This window comes from Bufo gargarizans, chromosome 11, assembly GCF_014858855.1.
Source record: "Bufo gargarizans isolate SCDJY-AF-19 chromosome 11, ASM1485885v1, whole genome shotgun sequence".
Lineage (NCBI taxonomy): Eukaryota > Metazoa > Chordata > Amphibia > Anura > Bufonidae > Bufo > Bufo gargarizans.
The window spans coordinates 55,366,543-55,382,175 of record NC_058090.1 but is presented as its reverse complement, the minus strand read 5'-3'; positions in this window follow the sequence as shown (position 1 = coordinate 55,382,175).

Sequence of the window (15,633 nt, the reverse complement as noted above, 5' to 3'; positions counted from 1 at the left end):
GTTTTGTGATGCCAGTTGCAATAAAGCAACAAGGGCACAGGGTACCTTTTAGTGATACTGTGGATGGTACCCAGGTGGTGGAATGCCAGAGTGGGTGGCTTAAATGTCCCTTAAAGTTGGTGCATGTGTCACGGTGCTCCTACCTGGATACGCTGGACCCCAGGTGTTGGCCCCCAAGCAATGAAAGGGGGGTTGTTGATGAATGGGGATTATGAAATACATTGAGTCCAGACCTTGTGATGAAGTTCAATAACGGCTTTACTTGAATAAACATTTCTCCAACAGTTTCAGGCTTTGTCTTGGTTCCCAGCAGGCTTTAGCATTAACTCTAGTGCTCTCTGGCTCTGTTGTGCTGACAAGCTGACTGAATAACTTTGCTTTAGTTGTATGCTGCAACTTCTCTTTTTGTAGTCTGACTCTAGCTTAATCCAGGGAACTTTTCCTCCAGGCTTCAGAGGTTCCACACTGTGGCCTCCACATCCAGCAGAGCTGAAGGTGCTCTGGCTGGCTTAGGCAAGGCACATCCAGCAGGGACTTGTGCCTGCTGCACACCCTCCCCTAGCTGGGGGTGTACTAGACTGACCTATAACTAAGACTCTCCCTTCCTTAGAGGGAGAATTAGAATGGAAATAAGGGTTCCATCCTTTATAAATGTAGCTCTGCCATGCTTGCTGCCACCTTCTGGTGAACCAGGTAAATTACATGAACAACAACAGTTACATGAAATAGGAATGAACATTGTGACATGACACTAGCCCATTAGAGATAGTAGCGGGGTGCAAAAGTGGTAATGCCACTCTGGGGCATTACGTGTATCATGGATGTGGACTATTACTATAGGAGAGCATAGATGTGTATCATGGATTGTCGACTATTACTATAGGAGAGCATAGATGTGTATCATGTATTGTGGAATATTACTATAGGTAAGCATACAGTGATGAACACAAGTATTTGAACACCCTGCAATTTTGCAAGTTCTCCTATTTAGAAATTATGGAGGGGTCTGAAATTCACATTGTAGGTGCATTCCCACTCTGAGAGACAGAATAAAACAAAAAAATTCAGGAAATTCTAATTGCAAATTTTTATTGCGAATATTGGCACTTCGAGAATTTGCAAATATCTAGAATAAAGTGCTATATCTTCGTAATCGCAAAAATTCTAGATTTTTTTTTCATCAGTAACCATTAACCCTCACTGCTTTTTGCTTGTAGGCCAATGAGAAGGCTGCAATATCTTTGACTTAAAGAGTAGTGTTGTTCGCAAATTTCATGTCGCCAATTTTTATTTTTTTTGCAAATTTTCCGATTGCTGATTTTTGCAATCAAGAAAATAATGACTGGAGATCATGAATTCTCGAATTAGCGAATATCTGATGAATATTCGCCCAAATATTCGCAAATATCGTGAATATTGCCCCTGCCGCTCATCACTGGAAATCACATTGTATGATTTTTAAAGAATGTACTTGTCTTGCACTGCTGAACATAAGTATTTGAACACCTGAGAAAATCAGTGTTAATATTTGGTACAGAAGCATTTGTTTGCAATTACAGAGGTCAAACGTTTCCTGTAGTTCTTGACCACACACTGCAACACGGATTTTGGCCCACTCCTCCACACTGAACTCCTCTAGATCTGTCTGGTTTCGGGGCTGTCGTGAGCAACATGGAGTTTCAGCTCCTTTCAAAGATGTTCTATTGGATTTACAGTAGGTCTGGAGACTGGCTAGGCCACTCCAGAACCTTGATATGCTTCTTACGGAGCCACTCCTTGGTTATACTTGCTGTGTGCTTCGGGTCGTTCTCATATTGGAAGACCCTGCCGTGACCCATCTTCAATGCTCTGACTGAGCGAAGAAGGTTGTTGCTCAAAATCTCACAATAAATGGCCGCATTCATCCTCTCCTTAATGGAATGCAGTCGTCCTGTCCCCTTCGCAGAAAAGCATCCCCAAAGCATGATGTTACCACCCCCATGCTTCACAGTAGGGATGATGTTCTTGGGATTCAACTCATCCTTTTTTTTTCCTCCAAACACGACGAGTGAAGTTTAGACAAAAAAGTTCTACTTTGGTCTCATCTAACCACATGACTTTCTCCCATGCCTCTTCTGGATCAACCAGATGGTCATTGGCAAACTTCGGGCCTGGACATGTGATGACTTGAGCAGGGGAACCTTCCGTGCAATGCATGAATTGAAACCATGACAGCGTAGTGTTCTACCGCCAGTGACCTTTGAAACTGTGGTCCCAGCTCTCTTCATGTCATTGACCAGCTACTCCCTTGTAGTTCTAGGCTGATTCCTCACCTTTCTTATCATCAGTGATACCCCAAGAGGTGAGATCTTGCATGGAGCCCCAGTCCGAGGAAGACTGACAGTCGTCTTTAGCCTCTTCCATTTTCTAACAATTGCTCCAACAGTTGATCTATTTTCACCAAGCTGCTTGGCAATTGCCCCGTAGCCCTTTCCAGCCTTGTGGAGGTCCACAATTTTGTCTCTGATGTTTTTTGACAGCTCTTTGGTCTTGCCCATGGTAGTAGTTGGCGTCTGACTGTGGCGTGGACAGGTGTCTATAAATAGCTCAGACAGGTGCTACTAAGTTAGATTAATGAGTGGAGTCGAGTTGGACTTTTTAAAGGCACAGTAACAGGTCTTTGGGAGCCAGAATTCTTGCTGTTTCTCAGGTGTTCAATTACTTATGTTCAGCAGTGCAAGACAAATAAATTCTTTAAAAATCATACAATGTGATTTCCTTATTTTTTTATTCTGTCTCTCTGCGAATGCACCTACAATGTAAATTTCAGACCCCTCCATGATTTCTAAGTGGGAGAACTTGCAAAATCGCAGGATGTTTAAATACTTCTGTTCCTCACTGCAGATGTGTATCATGGATGCAAACTATTACTATAGGTGAACATAGATGTGTATCATGGATGTGGACTATTACTATAGGTGAGCATAGATCCAAAGTAAGTCTTCTCAGATAAAGATCTACCAACGCAACCTAAAACACCAAGTATCTCATCAGCATTTAGGAACCTCACCAGGGTCTACAGAAATCAAGTGCGATCTTGGTGGGAAGTACAAACCCTAGAGACCTACTTGAAAAAAAAGATAGTCCCACGTGGCTTGAGAAACCCTGTCCTTCCGAATGCACGCCTGAGATCAGAATATTTCATGAAAAAGTGGGAAAAAGAGTCAATTGACTGTACCCTGCGTCTCATGAAATTACTCCTAGAAAAAGAAAAGGAACTTCTAGGGTAACACATCTGAACTACAGGAGTGCATCGTTACGGCCCAAAAATTCTCTGCAGCTAGTGACTTTGAGAGGAGAGAGTTACTATTACAGCAGTCAATTGAGGGGTTTACAGGATGCCTCAAGGAATGTAAGCATTTTCAGTTTGTCAGGGACATGAGGGACTTTAAGTAAGGGAAAATATTTGATTATATCAATACGGGCCAGAAAACAACTAGGGACAGTGAGAAAGAAAAGTCATCTTCTGAATACGAAACCGAGTCAGTCAGATCACCTCGAACACATCCAGGGGAGGCAGGGGAAGGGGTCGCTATCATAGTCGAGGTCGTAGACGAGGTAAGAGTGACAAACGACAGAGGTGTTTTTTTAGGGACAGCACCCCCTACCTTGGATTACCAACTGAGGAGAAGGAGAGATGTTTAGGGATAGGGGATAAAACTGATGAACTACAACTCATTAATATCTCTAAACGTCCCCTTAACAGAGCAGAAATGGAGGTATTACGTAAAGGACTCTCTTTTGTTCCAGATTGTCACTTTAACCCCTTCCACTGGGTCAAGGATGTCAATCTATTCATTAGAAAGCTCAAATGGAAAAAATCCTTCCTATTGAATGACAGAGAACAGTGTCAAAGTTATTGAACCTGAAGAGCTACAGGATGTTAGACTTCTAGCGGGTTTGTTAGAAGAAGGGAAGAGACATCCAGGTCAAGGTTCTTTCACCAATCTGAGGCTACCATCACACAAAAGTCCCCCTCAAAGTGACTACTCCCCACTTGACGCATTACTAAACATCATCACTTAGAAATTAAAGTCCCTTCACGTACACACACCCCGCACACCCAATCTCAAAGTGGAGGAACTGGTGGGTCTCGAAACGTTACAAAAAGATTTCACCGTAGTGATCAAACCCTCAGACAAGGGGGGGGGGATGTGGTGATTTTGGATGTGGACAAGTAAGAGGGCATGTGCACACGTATCTTGGAGGATAATGCATGTTACAGGCGGCTTGACCATAATCCGATGGATGTGTTCAAGCTCAAGCTAAGTAACATTTAAAAAAAAGGCCATGCAGAGTCACCTGATTGATAAAACTGAGTTTTCTTTCTTGCTACCTGAATTCCCGGTCATAGCTGCTTTTTATAGTGTGCCCAAGTTTAACAAAGGGCAAAGTCCCCTCAAAGGTAGGCCTATAGTGTCAGGCATAGGAAGTCTCACAGAGAGAATCAGTATTTACGTGGATGAGATTTTAAGACCCTTTGTGATCAAACTCCCGTCATGCGTAAGAGATTCCATGGACGTCTTGAGACATCTCAATGACGTCTACTGTGACACAGAAACCTACAATGAATTTGAGATGGAACTACTTGAGTTTGTGTTGAACCATAATGTGTTCCTCTTCAACTGTAAATCTTACCACCAGCTCAGGGGAGTTGCCATAGGAAGTTCATGTGCCCCTTCGCTAATCTCTACCTGGGCTGGTGGGAAACGGGAGCAGGTCTTTGGTGACAAAATGGAACAATGGGCAACATGGAGCTGGATGCCACCATACTCTGCTCCTGATGAAAGGCTGCCCAAATAGGGCAGCATAGAAACGCATCGAGTGGATGCTACATTAGGCAGGGATGATGCACAATAACAGATCATAGGGGCTGGACTATGACACTGAGGTTGATTGGTGGCTACAATCGCACATAAACCAATCACCCTCTGTCAGAAAACTCTGGAATCAGCCCTGTATGACCTGTGAGCTAACAGATACATACCAAGTAAATACAGAGTATCTGTGGGTGTGTGGTGCAACTGTGGAGGAAACAATATATCCCCCGGCACCACACAGTTTTCTTTGTTCAATAGTGTTAATGGGAATAGTGGCTGGACATATATATGTAGAGTCCACTACCTCATTACACCTAGCCTGAATTGTCTTGTTGGCGGGTAGCCATTATATTTTAACAATAACATAATAAATTATCCATTTTAAGCGTTCTTCTCAGGCAGTTATCCAGCTATTACTATAGGAGAGCATAGATGTGTATCATGGATGTGGACTATTACTATACGAGAGCATAGATGTGTATCATGGATGTGGACTATTACTATAGGTGAGCGTAGATGTGTATCATGGATGTGGACTATTACTATAGGTGATCATGGATGTGTCTTATGGATGTGGACTATTACCATAGGTGAGCATAGATGTGTATCATGGATGTGGACTATTACTATAGGTGAGCATAGATTTTATATAGTAAGGGGTAATCAAGTTTCCTATTGGTTGCTAGGGATGTTGCTAAGCTCAGACAAGGACATTGCAGACTTCTCATTGGCCCACAAGCAAGAAGCAGGGAGGGATCAAGGGTTCAGATGAAAAAAAATCTAGAATATTCGAAAATACGAATATTTATCACTATATTCTAAATATTCACGAATTCTCGAAGTGCCGATATTTGCGATTAATATTCGCGATTCGAATATTCGCACCCAACACTAATAGTGGGCATAGATGTATTTCAAGGATGCTGACTATTACTATAGGTGAGCATAGATGTGTATCATGGATGTGGACTATTACTATAAGTGAGCATAGATGTGTATCATGGATGTGGACTATTACTATAGGTGAGCATAGATGTGTATCATGGATGTGGACTATTACTATAAGTGAGCATAGATGTGTATCATGGATGTGGACTATTACTATAAGTGAGCATAAATGTTTATTATAGATGCAGACTATTACTATAGGTGAGCATATATGTGTATAATGGATGTGGACTATTACTATAGGTGAGCATAGATGTGTCTTCTGGACGTGGACTATTACTATAGGAGAGCATAGATGTGTATCATGGATGCTGACTATTACTATAGGTGAGCATAAATGTTTATTATAGATGCAGACTATTACTATAGGTGAGCATATATGTGTATAATGGATGTGGACTATTACTATAGGTGAGCATAGATGTGTCTTCTGGACGTGGACTATTACTATAGGAGAGCATAGATGTGTATCATGGATGCTGACTATTACTATAGGTGAGCATAGATGTGTATCATGGATTGTGGACTATTACTATAGATGAGCATTGATATGTCTTATGGATGTGGACTATTACTATAGGAGAGCATAGATGTGTATCATGGATGTGGACTATTACTATAGGTGAGCGTAGATGTGTATCATGGATGTGGAGTGGACTATTACTATAGGTGAGCATAGGTGTGTATTATGGATGTAGACTATTACTATAGGTGAGCGTAGATGTGCATCATGGATGCGGACTATTACTATAGGTGAGCATAGAAGTGTATAATCGATGTGGAGTGGACTATTACTATAGGTGAGCATAGATGTGTATCATGGATGTGGACTATTACTATAGGTGAGCATAGATGTGTATAATGGATGTAGAGTGGACTTTTACTATAGGAGAGCATAGATGTGTATCATGGATGTGGACTATTACTATAGGAGAGCGTAGATGTGTATCATGGATGTGAACTATTACTATAGTTCAGCATAGATGTGTATCATGGATGTGGAGTGGACTATTACTATATGTGATCATAGATGTTTATCATGGATGTGGAGTGGACTATTGCTATAGGTGAGTGTTGATATGTATCATGGATACGGATTATTACTATATGTGAGTGTTGATTTGTATTAGGATGTGGACTATTACTATAGGTGAGTGATATGTATCATAGATGTTGACTGTTAATGTAGGTGGGTGTTGGTGTGTATCATGACTGAGGATCAGGTTCAGGGTGGTAAAGCAGCCAAAAATGCTCTCCTTTTAGGGCCCAAGAAGAAAAATGGGCATGGGAGATGTGTTTTCTCTTGTATGAAGTACAAGCTGCCGTTGAACATCTGCTGCTTTGGTACAAAAATATCCAAAGGATGATGGAACCCAGCAGCCCCAATGACACCTCTGCTGACACGGTCCCTCCTGTGAGAGAGGTGAGAAGATCGGATAGACTTGCTGCACATGAAGCTATCTGACAAGTCTCTCTGTTTTCCTCTATGAATGTTGTTGTTTGTCAGGATCTCACCTCTCCTCAGGTGCCGCTCGTTATCAGTGATGAGGCTCTATTTAGACCCGCCTCACACTGCTGACCATGCGGTTGATAGTTTCTGCTTGGAGTTGCTAGTGCTGGTTTGTCTTGGATCTCCTGCTTCTCCATACATCTTAATCAGTGATGAGGCTCCATTTAGATCCACCTCACACTGCTGACCATGCGGTTGATAGTTTCTGCTTGGAGTTGCTAGTGCTGGTTTGTCTTGGATCTCCTGCTTCTCCATACATCTCTAAGCTATGTACTTGTTGCCTTCGCTGTTTCTTATTATCTGGTGTGTGTTGTTTCTAGGCCTCAGGGAGACACAGGTTACTTCATTCTGGAAGGAACCAGCTGTCTCATCCCCTGCTACCTATCCTAGGGCTGGTCAGTTTTAGCAGGGCTTTAGGTATACGGTGTATGAGTATTTCCACCATCAGGATCTGCTCATACTTGCAGGAGTTAGGGAAAGGCCTAGGGATTACTAGGAGGTCACCATCCCTCTTCCTTAGCTTTTGAAGCCTAGATTGTTGTCTATTCGTTGTGTTGTGTATTTGGTGTTTTCCCTTCCCCTTAGGCCTCATGCACACGACCGTTGTGTGCATCCGTGGCCGTTGTGCCGTTTTCCGTTTTTTTTCACGGACCCATTGACTTTCAATGGGTCCGTGGAAAAATCGGAAAATGCACCGTTTGGCAGCCGCATCCGTGAGCCGTGTTTCCTGGCCGTGAAAAAAATATGACCTGTCCTATTTTTTTCACGGCCAACGGTTCACGGGCCCATTCAAGTCAATGGGTCCGTGAAAGAACACGGATGCACACAAGATTGGCATCCGTGTCCGTGATCCGTGGCCGTAGGTTTTAGTTTCATACAGACGGATCCGAAGATCCGTCTGCATAAAAGCTTTTTCAGAGCTGAGTTTTCACTTCGTGAAAACTCAGATCCGACAGTATATTCTAACACAGAGGCGTTCCCATGGTGATGGGACGCTTCTAGTTAGAATACAGTCCAAACTGTGTACAAGACTGCCCCCTGCTGCCTGGCAGCACCCGATCTCTTACAGGGGGATATGATAGTACAATTAACCCCATCAGGTGCGGCACCTGAAGGGGTTAATTGTACTATCATATCCCCCTGTAAGAGATCAGGGCTGCCAGGCAGCAAGGGGCAGACCCCCCCCCCCTCCCCAGTTTGAATATCATTGTGCGGCCCCCCCCTCCCCTGTTGTTAACTCGTTGGTGGCCAGTGTGCGCGCCCCCCCCCCCAACCCCCCCTCCCTCTATTGTTTTAATACATTGGGGCCAGTGTGCGCACCCCCCCAACCCCCCCCCCCCCCTCTATTGTAATAATAGCATTGGGGCCAGTGTGCGCACCCCCCCCCCCCCCCCCCCCCCTGCGATCATCGGTGGCAGCGGAGTAGAAGATTTTCATACTTACCTGGCTGCTGGCTGCTGCGATGTCTGCGTCCGGCCGGGAGCTCCTCCTACTGGTAAGTGACAGCAATGCGCACACTGGCCCCAATGCTATTATTACAATAGAGAGAGGGAGGGAGGGGGGGGGTGGGGTTGGGGGGGCGCGCACACTGGCCCCAATGCTATTATTACAATAGAGGGAGGGAGGGAGGGGGGTGCGCACACTGGCCACCAACGAGTTAACAACAGGGGAGGGGGGGCCCACTGGCCACCAATGAGTTAAAAACAGGGGGGGGGGTCTGCCCCCTGCTGCCTGGCAGCACCTGCCAGGCAGCAGGGGACAGTCATGTACACAGTTTTTTTGTATATTCTAACCTGAAGCGTCTCCATCACCATGGGAACGCCTCTGTGTTAGAATATACTGTCGGAAATGAGTTTCACGATGTAGCTCATATCCGACAGTATATTCTAACATAGAGGCGTTCCCATGGTGATGGGGACGCTACAAGTTAAAATATACCATCGGATTGGAGAAAACTCCAATCCGATGGTATAACAGAACTCCAGACTTTACATTGAAAGTCAATGGGGACGGATCCGTTTGAAATGGCACCATATTGTGTCAACGTCAAACGATCCGTCCCCATTGACTTGCATTGTAATTCAGGACGGATCCGTTTGGCTCCGCACGGCCAGGCGGACACCAAAACGACTTTTTTTTCATGTCCGTGGATCCTCCAAAAATCAAGGAAGACCCACGGACGGAAAAACGGTCACGGATCACGGACCCACGGACCCCGTTTTTGCGGGCCGTGAAAAAAAACTGTCGTGTGCATGAGGCCTTAACCTGTGACATCTGCCTGCAGAATTCAATGTATCTACCGTTTCTTTTCAGTCAATTCACCTACTCTAGTAGGGTTCTTTGACAAAAAAGTCATCTGTGCTCAGGTCTATCCACAGAACCTCAGGGCTACTTACCAGTTACCAGACACAATTTTTGGCTCCCACTTGCTGCATAGTAAGGGCTCATGCATACAAACATATTTTTGGTCCACATCCAATCTACATTTTTTGTGGGTTGGATGCGGACCCCTTAACTTCAGTGAGGCTGCAAAAGATGCAGACAGCTCACTGTGTGCTGTCCGCATCCGTACATCCTTTCTGTTGCACGTTATATTCTTGAACGCATTACCGACAAGGATAGGACTGTTCTATTATGTGCCAGACGATCCATTATGCAAAATGCAGAATGTACACTGCCGGTATCCGTGTTTTGCGGACCTCAAAACAAGCTACGGGCATGTGCATGAGTCATAAGGCAGAACAGCTATCAGATGGGACAGGAGAACTTTGGTGGGTTGTGGAGGCAGGACATGGATACATGCTCTAGATCAGTGTTTCCCAACCAGTGTGCCTCCAGCTGTTGCAAAACTACAACTCCCAGCATGCCCAGACAGCCAAAGGCTGTCTGGGCATGCTGGGAGTTGTAGTTTTGCAACAGCTGGAGGCACACTGGTTGGGAAACACTGCTCTAGATAGGCCATAAATGTTCAATCAAAAGGGTGAGCAGTGGAGTGTTTTTGTGCCTCCCATAGATTGCTCAGATGTACAGCTGCTAGTCCACTAGGATTTTTAGGGTTGCGGCAGTCATCCACAAGATTATAGAAAGGTCAGTCTTCAGGACAAAAAAAAAACAAAAATAATTTTAATGGATTATAAAATGTTTTTTGTACACCATGTGTGTCTCTCGGGTCTTTTGTATGTGGCTCCCAGATTCTGCCATATACAGTAACACTGTCCACCATTGCTACCTAAACGTTACCTGAATTCTACAAAGCTAAACTACTTTCTGCATGTGGAGCTACCAGGGTATCTACATATATGTGAGTCATACAAGAGGAATGTCGGCAGTTCAGATGGACATTGTTGAATTTGTGTAACCATAGGATTCAGGATGTTGTGTAGATGATAAAGGCTCTTTATTGATGCCACACAGATAAGAGGTTCAAGACTGGCTTTGCATTTTGCCTAAAAAGACTATAGTTTATTGCATCAATTAAAAAGTCCTTATCCTTATCACTCAAAGATGAATTTATGTCTCCAGTAAACAATGGATTTTTGTGAGGAACGTTCATTCCCCATAACTGACTCCATCCTCGGCAACATAAAAGGGCTTTTTTTGTGAAGATCCCAGAGTCTAGAAGGAGCAGCGCCTCTGTAGCCCCCCCCCCCCCCCCCCAAAGTGTTAACCTAAATTAAGAATAATAAAGAATTTATTAAGACTGGTGTTTTTAAGACAGATTAATTAAATTCTGTCTTCAGCTACTTCTCTATACAACATGGTGCCAGATGCTTGGTTACATAGACTAGTTACGCTCCCTTTAAAAGGTACAAAAAGTTGTCATACAGCCTTTGATAAATTCCCTCCTTTATGGTCCAGATAGGTAAATTGTTAAGGGAAATTGTGAGGCTACTTTCACATCTGCTTTTTGGTTTCCGGTTTTGAGATCCGACAGAGGATGCATCAGGATGCATCCGTTCTGTTCGCATACGGTTATGCTGATGCAAAACAGAACAAACCAGATCTGTCACTAAAAACATTGTAAGTTCAATGGTTGACGTATCCATTTTCGGATGAGAAAAAAACTGATCCGGCCCCTCAGACTTACATTGTCTTTGGTGACGGATCCGGTTTGTTCCGTTTCGATGATCGGACACAAAACCACTGCTTGCTACGATTTTATGTCCGGTCACAAAACAGAATAAAATGCATACTGACTAGGGTGGATTTGATTCAAATCAAACTGATTTAAATCACAATTTAAATCACTAGTCAGAAAGGTTTGATTTAAATCATAGTTTTCTACATAAAGACTAATCTGGTATTTTTTGAATACCAACTTTTCATATTAGTTTGATTCTGTATTCATAGGTTTGTAGAAGTTAGGATTAAGGTATTTTTCTCAACTCTGTTCATGTTATAACATTTTTGCTGTGAAGAAGAGGCATGTGATCTCTGCTGAGTCAAATTTGAGAACTGCAAAAGTAAACCAATCTGTGATAATATCTTGTAGGCAGAGAAACTGCCCAATAATCTTACAAAAACCTCTGGAAGAGCATGACATTGTGAATGGATTAATGGAATTTATTTACCAAAAAAATTAAACATATACAGACTTATTCTACATAATTTAAAAAACAAATCTTTATTTCATGATGGAATAACCTTTGGATGGTAATATATTTTCCTCAAAAAGCTTTTTTTTTTATAAAAAAAAATCTGATATTTTTTTTTTTTAACCATTCATTTTTATCCACCCTGATACTGACGCATCCTGAATGGAGCATACCCCATTCACAATAAACATAGGGTGATTTACAATGGACCGCCAAGATAACTCCCTTAGGTTTAGCCCAAAATCAAACTGGTTGGTTAACATGGTCGTTCTACACCCACTGCCATAACAGTCGTACAAACAAAACCCAAAAAACGTGGAATTGCAATTTTTTTTTTCACTTTCAACCAACCCCATTTTCCAATGCTAGCTATAATAAATTAAATGACGCCATTAAAAAATACAACTTGTCCCACAAAAAGCAAGCCCTCAAATGGCTATGTGAGCAGAAAACTAAAAAAATTATGGATTTTGGAAGGCAGGGAAGAAAAACAAAAATAAAAATAGGCCATGTCCTGAAAATTTCTAATATATTTATCACTGATCATCCAGATAAGTAATAATAGTATGATCTCTGGTGGTCCCCTACTGGGGCCTAAACATCCAGAACATGGGGTTGCAAGGGCTTCTGTTGGATGAAGTCAACTAAAATTGTCCAAGTTTTTTATTTTATTTTCCCCCACCCAGCAGGACCTGTGAAGAAATCTATACTTACCTGCTCCTTGCCCCTCCGTTACGGCTCTGTGGCTCCCAGGCTGTTTTCACTGGACTTCTGTTCCCAATATGTCAACTTCTGGACAGATGGCGTCACATGCTCCTCTGCAGCCAATGAATGGCCTCACCTGGTCATGCTGGGTCATGTATGGCTTGGGGACACGTCACCAGCAAGGCCAGTCATTGGCTGCAGAGGTGCATGTGACCTTGTCCTTGAGGAAGTTTACAGATGGGGACCAGATGTCCAGTCAAGACAGTCTTGGAGCCACAGAGCTGGAAAAGAGGGACAGGGAGCTGGTAAGTATAGATTTCTTCATGCTGGGTGGTGGTGCAAATGTGAAAAAAATGGACACCCCATTTAAAGGCCATGTACACCCAAATGAATGGAGTAGTTGGTCAAGCATCCACACTACCTTTCCATTTATCTGTATGAAGCTGCCAGAAATTGCCAAGTACTGTGCTCTGCTATACCTAGCAGTCATATAGAGAATGAGTGATGCTTCCATGTGTAAGGAGGAATGGGGTACTCAGGGCTTGGTGGTGACTGGTGGACTTTGGTAATTATGTCTGCTATTTTTTTTTTTTTGTTGTTGTTGTCTATATTTGTATACCTGCATATATTTCTCCCTTGCTGTCCATACACATATTGATATTTAAGCAATTAAACCAATCAGATTGAATGTTAAGGCTATAACATGTGGGGGCAATTTAGAAGGAAAGTTGAAAAAAAAAAAGTTCAAGGCCAAGCAATATGATCTCAGTGAGTAGGAACTGGTTGGTTAAATATTTACAGAGGATAGAAAGGAATGACTATAAAAGTACAAGTATAGTTTGCCTATATTGGTATGTATGAGCTCTGTATTGTTCCATTTATGTGTGTGTGTATATGTATAAAACCTCATATGAAAACTCAAAACTCAAGTCATGTGGGATGATTGTGCAGTGCCTCTTGATCAAGGCACCGGGTATCACCACTTGTCACAAACTGAGAGGCACAGGATCCTTAAACTGAGAGACCTTGATTTATTTCTCCGGCAGATTGCTATGCCTCTAGGCCAAGATGTCAGTACTGTGGTATGTCCTGGTGGTTGGGAGAATTAAAACACGGGGTCCACAGAGGTGAACCTCTGCATGAACAAATCATCTGATTAGAAGAATGGCATGTAGTGATCTATTCTGTACAGCGAGAGAAATTGGATGTCCCATCCCAAGCCTAAGGTGGCAAACAGTGTCTACACAAACCATCAGAAGGAGCTTGCACGATATTGGGCTACAAACCAGACGTTCAGCTACAGTTATTCTTTTGACATCCTGCTGCCATTCTCAAAAGCTATCATGGTGCACAGCAGGACAAGAATGGAAGCTGGAATGGAGGTTTATCTTCTTCAGCAATGAGTCACACTTTTGTCTTAGACTCAATGATATCTGTAGATTGTTGTGGCTCTGGACACTACATGGACATCGCCATGAAGAGGCCTTCACAAGGGAACATCATGCCAGGCTCTCTCCCAGGAGTGCGGTGGCATAATGTACTGTAGCCAGGGCCCTCTAGTCTTAATTTTAGGTACACTAACAGCTATGCGTTACATTGGTTTGGTCGTGGAACCACTGGTACAGACATTTCTGTAATGTTTCCCAGGAGACGTTTTTCAGCAGGACAACGCCAGGCCACATGTTGCTCGTGTTACTGTGAGCTTCCTTATGTGGCCTAAACGTGCTACCATGGCCTTCAGCGTCTCCGGACTTGTCTCCCATCGAGCACATGTGGGCTGTCATTGGTTGGCAATAGTCGCTTCCAGCAGTAGATTCTGTGTGTGGCAGTCTTACGCCATACTGAATAAATCGAGGTGTTTTGAATATTTAGTGCCCCTTTTTTTTATCATTTGCACATTATTAACTAAGTCTATCAATCCTTTGATTTCCATAACTTAATGACTTTTCCTTCTTGGTGTTGAAATTACAATGTTGAGGAGTGTACATTCCCATATGGAAATTAGAAAAATAGTTACAGGACTATAGTAACACCCCAGTACAGAGCCGACTCACTTATAACTAAAGAGACCTACACAAAAAATTGAGTCACCGAAGCTCAAATAAATATGCATTTATTGAACTACAATCAAAAGGAAATGTTTAAAATCCAGATGTGTGCACAGCAAAAAAGATGCGGTTCTACTGAGGGATAGTGACAAACAATGTATGGCACATGTAGCATAAAGTCCATAGTGACTGAATGTTGGAAGAGTCAAAGAGCTATAAAAAATAGCTAAAGCTAGATATATATGGGGACTAAGGTCTCTTGCACACGGCTGTGTGTCCCCTGTGGCCGTATTGCGGCCCACATACGGCGGGTCCGCAATACACGGGACACCAGCCATGTGCATTCCACATCACAGATGCAGACCCATTCACTTGAATGGGTCCACAAATCCGGCGATGCGGAATGGAAGCACGGAACGGAACCCTACGGAAGCACTACGGAGTGCTTTCGTGGGGTTCCGTTCCGTGCTTCCGTTCTGCAAAAAGATAGAACTTGTCCTATCTTTTTGAGGGACGGACGGAACGCGGACCCTATTCAAGTGAATGGGGTCATGATCTGCATGCGGCATCCCCACGGTCCTTGCCCGTGCATTGCGGACCACAATTTGCGGTCCGCAGCACGGGCACGGCCAGCACACGTTCGTGTGCAAGAGGCCTAAATCATATGGAAGTGTTACTAAGCAAGGTGAAATGAGAAGTACTAGCCCAATTACTGCTTAATTGACTAACCTGCTGTGGGCAAATCAAACATCATATATTGGTTGTGATGGGTAAAGCCTTAATCACATGGCAGTGTTTCACGGATGCGTGCTGTACGTGTTCTCCATGGACAGCACAAGTCCCCATTCATTTTAATGTGTGTATTCACACATCCATGTGCAGCGTCCCACATATGTGTGTAAATGGGACACTTCAAACATCTTAATGTATATACATGTGTTTATTTGCATTTTATGGTATTCTCTATT